This window comes from Dromiciops gliroides, chromosome 3, assembly GCF_019393635.1.
Source record: "Dromiciops gliroides isolate mDroGli1 chromosome 3, mDroGli1.pri, whole genome shotgun sequence".
Taxonomy (NCBI): Eukaryota; Metazoa; Chordata; class Mammalia; order Microbiotheria; family Microbiotheriidae; genus Dromiciops; species Dromiciops gliroides.
The window spans coordinates 39,616,409-39,626,774 of record NC_057863.1 but is presented as its reverse complement, the minus strand read 5'-3'; positions in this window follow the sequence as shown (position 1 = coordinate 39,626,774).

Below are 10,366 nucleotides of genomic sequence, written 5' to 3'. Positions count from 1 at the left end.
GAGAGCAATAAGCTATGGGACTAGCTTGTTCTGATCTATGACCTGTACCTTCTATAACTTCTGCCTCTCCGGTCTTCCTACTGTCTTGATTGGGATTTTCAGCTTTATTCTGGCCTGCTTAATGACCTTGGGGAAGTCATTTAATCACTCTCAGTCTCAGTTTCCTCCTGTGTAAAATGAAATGGTTAGACTTGATGACTTATAAACACTCTTCATGATTTGTCTATGATGTTAAGAATTTGCTTCCTCCTATTATTTCTCATATGTGAGATACCACTTTCTGATACTGCCTTAATTCTCTAAACTCAACATTTTGACTTTGAGCAAGGGAAGGATAACAAGGCAAAGAACAAAGAGCTGGGACTCCAACTTCTGGAGCATATATGGCACCAGAACCCTGAGTCTCAGTGCTCATGGCCCCACCCTATTTGTATCTTTGCTCTCTCCACTTACTTTTTTTTTTTTTTTGCAGGGCAATGGGGGTTACGTTACTTGCCCAGGGTCATACAGCTACTAAGTGTTAAGTGTTTGAGGCCGGATTTGAACTCAGGTACTCCTGAATCCAAGGCCAGTGCTTTACCCACTGCACTACCTAGCTGCCCCCTCCACTTCTTTTTATCTTGATTACCTCCAACTTTGACTTGGGTTTGTCTCCCAGAATTCTCTTGTTGACCTCCAGTATATTCTACTGAAAATAAATACTTATTCTTGACCTCAATGAAGTACACATACCTGGCTGCCATCAAAATGCCTGTTCTGAATGATCATCATAGAAATATAACCTTGTGCCCCATGAGAGCTGTAATTCTGGAAAATATTAATGAAGTCCCATTATCACTTGCTATGAAATGGAAAAATTTATTTTATAGCAATCTATGAAATTTATAAATTTTATCTCCAAGTGACATCAACAGTCATTTCAATATACTAAACATAGAGTCAATGGAATTGACTCACTGACCTATTGTTCCCCATTGATATTTGGTTCCACTAGCACCAGTGGAGCAGCAACATGATGCAATGGATAGAATGCCAGGCCTATAGTCAGGAAAATTCTTCTTCCAAATTTCAAATCTGGCCTTACACACTTACTAGTTGTGTAACCTTGAGCAAGGTACTTAACCCTATTTGCCTCAGTTTTTGCATCTAGAAAAAGAGTTGGAGAAAGAAATGGCAACCTGTTCAAGTATCTTGTATAGAAAACCTCAAATAGGGTTGTGAAGAGTCAGACATGCCTCAAACTACTGAAAAACAACACCAGTGCCATGTTGAACAATGGTTGAGTACAGATTAAAGGGAAAAGTTGGGAGGAAGGATCCTCAGCATATTTCTTGCCATCATTGTATGTACTTTCCTGTTTGCCCATTAAAAACTGTAAATAACTGGAACTTCTTGAATCCTTCCTGATGTTTTGGATGGAGGCAGAGAAACAAGAGTAGGGGCTTGCCAAAGAAAATTCCTGGCACAGGTGTAGGTGAGAATCATGATATGAAGAAACCTAAATAGGCAACTAAATAGATGAATTGCAGAACTGAAAGGGTGAAAAGGGGGGTGTCTAGCACCTGTGTGAACTTGGGGTCCATTAATTTTGGACATTAGTTCCTTCATGTGAAAAACGAGAGTATTAAACCAAGTTGAGTTCCAAGAAGAGCTATAAATAGAGCCAAAGGGACTTTACGTGAGGCATTAGCATCCCAGGGACGTGCTTCTTTCAGCATTCTCAGGTTTGTTCCAGCTCTAAATAATATGATATTTATGAAAAACTGGAATAGCAAGAGAGCTGATATGAGAGAAGACACAGTGTCAGGCTACAATATTTTGGTGCAAGACAAAGTACTAGGGTGCTGAATTTACTGCATGATTCAGTTTTCAATATCTATCTTCCTGTTTCTTCTGAAATTCCTTCAGCTAGAGATTTCTTACTCTTACTGTCCTCATTGCTCTCTATGTCAAAAGATCACATCACATGCGCGCGCGCGTGCGCGCGCGCACACACACACACACACACACACACACACACACCTCCTTGTCTTTCACAGAATCAAAGAATTTGGGACCTGGAAGAGACCAAAGATGTCATTTGTTTAATCTATACTCATACAGGAGCCTACTAACACACTCATAACAAGTGGTCCTCCATTTCATTTTAAAGACCTCAAGTAATGAAGATGCTCTTTCTTTCAGATGCACTCCTTTCCACATAGGGACTGCTGTAAATAGAATGAAGTTTCCCTTTTTAAATTTTTATAATACCTACCAATGGATCCTAGATCAATCCTTCAATCACCTTTAAATTTATAGGAGAGTGTTTGATTTTCAGAAAAAGCACTGGTATGAGATTGAAAAAAATATGAAATTTTTATGAGCAACAATTGGCATGACTATTTTCATAACTGGGTATTACATAGGAACTTTCCATTGTGATCCCTTAATGAGCTACTTAGTAGGTCCCATAGGGTTTTCCTTTTTTCTCCTTTGGTGAGTGTGTGTGTGGGGGGGAGGGGGGAACAATCTCTTGGTATGGAGTTAGTCAAATCCCAATCCCTTACTCTTGATAAGTAGTTGTATCCTATGTGTCTTTTCTCCTTTCCTGAGGTGGAGCAGGAGTGAGCTTTCCAAACTGTAGAAGCCTTGGCTCTGGGTTGGCACTTGCATAATGTCTATTTATGTCCTTGATTTGAAAAAGTACCTTACTATTGTAAAGGCAGAACAGAAACAACAACATTTTCCTAAACCAGAGAGCTTCCAGGCCTTGTTAACAGTCTCTTCACAATGTCTTATGACAGTCATCTTTTCAGTATTGAATGGGTCACTATTCTAGCTCAGGTACTCATTATCTCTCACCTGGAAAATGAAATTGCCTCTTCACTGAACTGCCTTCCCTCTCCAATTCATCCTCCATGGCATTTGCCAAAGAAATCTTAAACCACAGATTAAATCACAGCTTTCTCCTTCTCAATAACTTCCAGTAGCTCCCTATTATTTCTAGGATAAAACATGAACCCTTCTCCTTGATATTTAAAGCTCCTCAAAACTTAATTTGAAGAAAGGACTTTCAGGCATTCATGATGAAAAGACCTGAGCTGAATAGAAAATTTGACTTTCAAATACAAGACCCTAGAGAAGAATAAAAAGTTAAACAGGAAAAAGATATCATGAGGGATATTAAAAGGTTAAACTGTTTACATTTTTAAAGAATTAATTGTTATTTGAGGTTTTTATGCCTAGGTGCACACTGGCCTGGGGCTTCACAAATCGCACAGTGCTCCACCCACTGGTTGTAGCCGTTGCCATGGCACTGGCACCTCAAGTCATCACCACTCGCTGACACCTACATGGGCCTGGCAAAATTATAATGATTGGAAGCCTAGTGACGGCAGTCATGTGACTGTCAGAGCGGCCATCCCATTGGCTGAGGCTGTGTGGATTTTTTCTGGGATTAGGGGAGGAGAATTGGGCATTCTAGCTGGACTCTGGAAGGTGACAGGAGTTCTACTGTGTATTCTCAGCTGATTCCTGGGCAGTGGTATTTTTTCAGGTTGTATAATTTCCCTTTCCCCATTTTATTTCCTTTCCCTTGATCCTACTGATCCTGTTTGTGGGTTTGTTTTTTTTTTTTTTAAGTTCATTCTTGTTAAAATAAATCCCGTTCTGTTTTGAGGGAGGCTGTCGGTCTCATTCCTTGCCCCAATATTGCGGCGAGCTACTTAGCTAACACTCCCCAATTAAAAATTGGTCCCCACACATTCCTACATGAGAAGATGATACCTGTAACTCATAAGAACTTTCTCATCATTAGGGCAGGTGGATGGAGTATATTTAGACACAGGGCACAGGTGTGAGTTGAATAAGAAGGAATGATATCTTTTAAAAAATAAAATTAAGGGATGGGAGAGGAATGCACTGGGAGAAAGGGAAAGGGAGAGATGGAATGGGGGAAATTATCTCACATAAAAGAAGCAAGAAAAATCTTATGGCGTGGAGGAGAAGATGTGGGAGGTATGGGGGAGTGAGCCTTACTCTCATGAGAATTGGCTCAAAGAGGGAATAACATACATACCCAATTAGGTAGAGTAATCTATCTAACCCTGCAGGAAAATAGGAGAGGAAGAGGATAAGGGGGCAGGGGTGAAAGAAGGGAGGGAAGATTGGGGGAGGGGGCAGTCAGAAGCAAGACACTTTTGAGGAGGGATAGGGTGAAAGAAGGTAGAAAATAGAGCAAATATCATGGGGAGGGAATAGGATGGAGGGAAAACAAATAGCAGTAGTAAATGAAAAAATTTTGAAGCAGATGCAAGAGCAATATAAAATGATGATGATAATGATTGAATGATGATGGATTGATTGATGGATTGATGATGATTGGAAGGAGATGAGGATTGATTGCTGATTACTGATGATGATGAGTATGGTACTGACTTTGCTGGGCTTTGGGAAGAAAATTCTTTGTCAGGTATAAGGTACTATATAAATGTTATCTATTACTGTTGTTGCAATAATCAACCTCATGGGTTTATTGTAAGGAAATCTCTCTTTATTGTGCTATGTAAATGTATTTTACTATAAAAAATGATGAGCAGGATGCTGTCAGAAAAATATGGAAAGACCAACATGAGGTGATGCAATGTGAAATGTACGGTATACAAAATGATAGTAATACTGTAAGATGATCTGTGAATTACTTGCTTATTTTCAGCAATGCAATGATCCAAGGCAACTCTGAAGGATGTATGAAAAATACAGTCCATCTATAGGGAAAAAAAAACTGATGGTATCTGAATACTGATTGATGCATAATTTCTTTTATTGGTTCCTTTATCTGAATATTTGTTTTTGTCTGTTTTCTTTTACAACCTGGCTAATGTGGAAATGTTTTGCATGACTACTCATGTGTAACTTATATTAAATTGCTTGAGTTCTTGGGGGTGGGGCATGGGGAGGGAGGGAGGAAGAGAAGTTGAGACGTGAAGTATTTAAAAATTGATGTCAAAATTTGTTTTTACATGTAATTTTGGAAAGTAAAAATTCTAAATTAAAAAAACAAAAACAAAAAAAAACCTCATTTGAACATTTTTTTTTCCAAATCAATTTTCAATTATTCCTCTTCACCTAGCCCACACTTCAGTCAAACCAGTCAACTTACTATTTATCACACATGAGACTCCAGGTCTTACCTCCTTGCCTTTGAATAGATTGCTCATAATGCTCTCCCTCCTATATTTAGAATCCCTTACTTAAGACTCATCTCAAGGGTCATTCTTTATAATATTTCCTGTTTGCTCTGTATTTCTTTTCTACATATTTATATAGTTTTCTCTACATATGTGTCATGTTTCCCAGAAGCATGTAAAATCCCAAAAAGTGAAGACTAGACCACTTTTATATTTTTTTTATGTTTAGTATAATATACGATACATTGGGTTTTTTTTTTTTTTTAGTGAGGCAATTGGGGTTAAGTGACTTGCCCAGGGTCACACAGCTAGTAAGTGTTAAATGTCTGAGGCTGTATTTGAACTCAGGTCCTCCTGATTCCAGGGCCGGTGCTCTATCCACTGCGCCACCTAGCTGCCCCTTCTTATTTATTTATTTATTTATTTATTTATTTATTTATTTATTTATTTATTTATTTATTTATTTATTTATTTATTTATTTATTTATTCATTCATTCATTCATTCATTCATTCATTCATTCATTCATTCATTTATTTATTTATTTATTTATTTATTCATTTATTCATTTATTCATTCATTTATTTATTTATTTATTTATCTATCTATCTATCTATCTATTTATTTATCTATCTATCTATCTATCTATTTATTTATTTGTTTGTTTGTTTTTGCGGGGCAATGAGGGTTAAGTGACTTGCCCAGAGTCACACAGCTAGTAAGTGTCAAGTGTCTGAGGCCGGATTTGAACTCAGGTACTCCTGAATCCAGGGCCGGTGCTTTAACCACTGCGCCACCTAGCCGCCCCCCATGATACATTGTTAATGTTATTACTTAGGTGTTTCAGTTGTGGCCAACTCTTTGTGACCTGATTTTCAGTTTTCTTTGCAAAGATACTGGAGTAGTTTGCCATTTTCTTCTCCAGCTCATTTTACAGATGAGGAAATTGAAGTAAACAGGGTTAAGTGACTTGCCCAAGTAGTAAGTATCTAAGGCTGGGATTAAACTTATGAACATGAATCTTTATGATTCCTAGGCCAGTGTTCTATCTACTGTATCACCATAGTAGGCATTCAAAAAAGTTTCCTATCGTTGCTGAATTGGAATATTTTCTCACTTGGCTAGAATCAAATATGTTGACGAATGAAGTATACTAGGTCCTTAGAACTTGCTGGATGGCTTCTGAAGGCCAAGGCATGATGGGAAGGTTATCTAATTTGTCTCAAGGTGATCAGAACCAAAACAGAAAATTGGTAAAAACAATATGTTTCTGAAAGAATATCCTTCATGGATATGAACAGGCAGTTTTCTGATGAAGAAACCAAAGCTATCTATTCCCATATGAAAAAATGCTCTAAATCTCTAATGATTAGAGAGATGCAAATAAAAACAACTCTGAGGTACCACCTGACACCTATCAGATTGGCTAAAATGACAAAAAAGGAAAATAATAAATGTTGGAGAAGCTGTGGGAAAATTGGAACACTAATCCATTGTTGGTAGAGCTGTGAACTGATCCAACCATTCTGGAGAACAATTTGGAATTATGCCCAAAGGGCCATAAAGCTATGCATACCCTTTGACCCAGCAATACCACTTTTGGGTCTTTTTCCCAAAGAAATCATGGAAGGGGGAAAGGGACACACATGTACAAAAATATTTATAGCTGCTCTTTACATGGTGGCAAAGAATTGGAAGTTGAGGGGGTGCCCATCAATTGGGGAGTGGCTGGACAAGTTGTGGTATATGAATACAATGGAATACTATTGTGCTATAAGAAACGATGAGCAGGAGGAGTTCAGAGAAACCTGGAGGGTCTTGCGTGGGCTGATGATGAGTGAGATGAGCAGAACTAGAAGAACATTGTACACAGTAACATCAACATTAAGTGTTGATCTACTGTGATGGACTATATTCTTCTCACCAATGCAATGGCACAGAAGAGTTCCAAGGAACTCGTGATGGAAGAGGATCTCCAAATCCAGGAAAAAAAAAAAAAAAAGAACTGCAGAGTATAGATGCTAAATGAACCATACTATTTCTTTTGTTTTTGATGCTGGTTTTTTTTTTTTTCTATTTAGAGGTTATCCATCATTGCTCTCATTTTTTTTTCTCTTATAACATGACTAATGCAGAAATAGGATTAATGTTATTATGTGTGTGTATATATATATATATATATATATATAACCTATATCAGATTACCTGCTGTCTAGGGAGGAGGGGGAGGGGAGGGAGGGAGAAAAATCTGAAATTGTAAAGCTTGTATAAACAAAGGTTGAGAACTATCTTTACATGTAATGGAAAAAAATAAAATACTTTATTAATTAAAAAAAAAAGAATATCCTTCATGGCTAATCAATCAACACTCCTAAAGTTTCTCAGGTTATACTCTATGGAGTCTAATAGAGAGAGAACTGAGGCCTGGGAGTCAGGAACTTTGGGCAGATTTAGTCAAGATTCTACAACTAAGTAACTGTTTAGCTTTTAGTAATTTATGTAGTATCTACTAGGTGCAAAACATTGTAGGGTGTGGTACTTAATATGATTACAGATTTAGAGCTGAGATTAATTCTAACCCTCTCATTTTACAAATGAGGAAACTGAGGCTTAGAAAGGAGAAATGTTCTCACCGGGTCTACAAGCTAGTAAGTGTGTGCGGTAGGATTTAAATGCAGGTGTTCCTGACATATCCATTGCCCTGTGCTACCTGTTGCCAAGGGCTTCATTCTCCCTATTTATAATATCAATTCCCCGCATTAAATAATTGCTAATGTCCCTCTGATATTCACTACTTGAATGAATCTGTCCTCATCATGTACCTCCCTAGACCTCTGTTTCTCTTAATATAGTAAAGCTAGAGTTGGAAGGTGGCACATTGGCCATCTAGTCCAATGACCTCAACTTACAGACTTGTCTGTAGTAATTCATCCAAGATCACAAGGCAAGTATCACAGGCAAGTTTTGAACATAGTTCTTCTGTATCCTCATTTCTCTTTCCCCTGTATGTCTCTTATCTGTAAAATGAGTGAATGTAATAGACTACCTCAGGGCCCTTACATCTCTAAATCTGTGCTACTGTGATTCCTTCCAGCTTGGTGGCCATGTTGCTAGAATGGACATCCAATATATAGCAGTGATGATGGCAGACGGATCCTGAAATGAGAGATTTTATTCCCATCAGTAAAGGTAGGTAGAAGAAACAAAGAACTCAGCCACCTTCTCTAAAATGTTAGTAAGAGAATTGTCTTAATTTGAGGAAATGCCTATCTCCCTTTTTCTTTTGGGCTCAATTCTTCTATATGATTGATCTAGAGAAGGGTCTGTAAAGTATTTTTTTCAATGGATATTTTTATAATTGTATATATATAATATATACATATTATATGATTGTGTATATATGTATATGTGTATGTGCATGTGTGTGTGTGTATATATATACCATATATATCTATACCATATATACCATATATATAATTGTGTATATATGTATATGTGTATGTGCAAATGTGTGTATATACACATACACATACATATACATACATGCATACATATACATATATATGTATGTGTGTGTGTGTATATATGTATATATATATATGTATGTATATATGGTTTCCTTCATAAAGCCCTGTATTTATTTGATGCATTTTAAAACATTCTTCTGAGAAGGCATTCATAGTATTCAACAGACTGCCAAAGGAGTCCATGACATTGACATGGTTAAGATTCCATTACTAGGGTTTTAAAATATAAAATCCTCATTTCCATACATTATTTCATAAATCCATCACAACTTTGGCTCATCATACCCTCCAAAATGAAATGTTATTAAAGGAAAACCTACAAAAATAGCTTATAACTTTAGTCACAAATCCCATTCATCCTTTCATCTCTATCCCAGCTATACATTAACAGAAAAGAAAAGATACTCATCTTATATTTTTGGTATGTTTCTTGCAAGAAACAGACATATGATAAAGCAGAGAACTGAGAGTCCTCAGTTGTTTGTTGATTATGGTCTACTTGACCCCACAGTACAGAATTAGAAAAATGGTCAGAAGTTAAAAAGGACAAAAACAAAACTCCTTAATTATTAGAGCTATTCAAAAGTGGATTGGACTGTTCCTCTCTCCCCATTGGGAGTTTCCATTCAGAGCTCGAATGGCCACTTACTGTTCAGGTGGGTTGTGATGGAGATTCTTTACCAGTTATTGATTGGACTTGATGGCCATGCCACCCATCCTAAGTGTGACATTTTGTAATTTTTATTACAACTCTTTGACAAGATCCAATTACAGTCACTCACCACTCAGTGGTATTCCTAGCACACGTTAGGTGGCTTCTCTCCAGGAGAAGTGCCAAGTCTTGCCTTCCTTTCCTGCTGGGAAGGAGGAAAAGTATGGTTTCTGGTTATTTTTCTTTTTACTCAGGACCTGATTTTTTTCCTTCTTTGAATTCTTCATCCTTGATATCATGTTCTGATTTGCTCTGTCTGTTGGAGAGTTGTGTGATGAACTACTTATCAATAGAATTAAATGCTTGGATATTTACTGCCAGAATTTCTCTCAATATACAAACTCTCATTCACTCTTGTTTATAGCACTTGAGCAGGGAATATCTAGTTAATGTACCTAATGGGTGTAAGAAAATGCAGATACCTGGCGTTTTCATTATGACTGAATATTTGGTACAAGATTAGGAAGCAGGGACAGCTAGGTGGCACAGTGGATAGAGCACGGGCCCTGGTGTCAGGAGTACCTGAGTTCAAATCTGGCCTCAGACATTTAACACTTACTAGGTGTGTGACCCTGGGCAAGTCACTTAACCCCAATTGCCTCACCAAAAAAAAAAAAAAATTAGGAAGCCACAAGACTTGGTTTCCTTAGAATACAAGGGTTTTATTTTTCTTTTCATTATATTGAAGAGATGGGATAGAAAATAAATGTTTTGTTCAATAAAAATAATTAATAATTTTTAAAAAGAAAAAAAAAGAATCTTTGTAAACTATTGAAATTTCCCAGACTAGGCTATGTGAGGATGTTCTGGCAATGGTTATGTGTAGATTTATGTTAGGGGTAGAGGAGAGTAAAGAGTGACATTCATAGTGTTTATTCCATATTTATGACATTCCATCTCCCTCTTCCATAACTTTGCTCAGGCTGTAAGCTCTTCCTGGAATGCTTTCTCCTCACT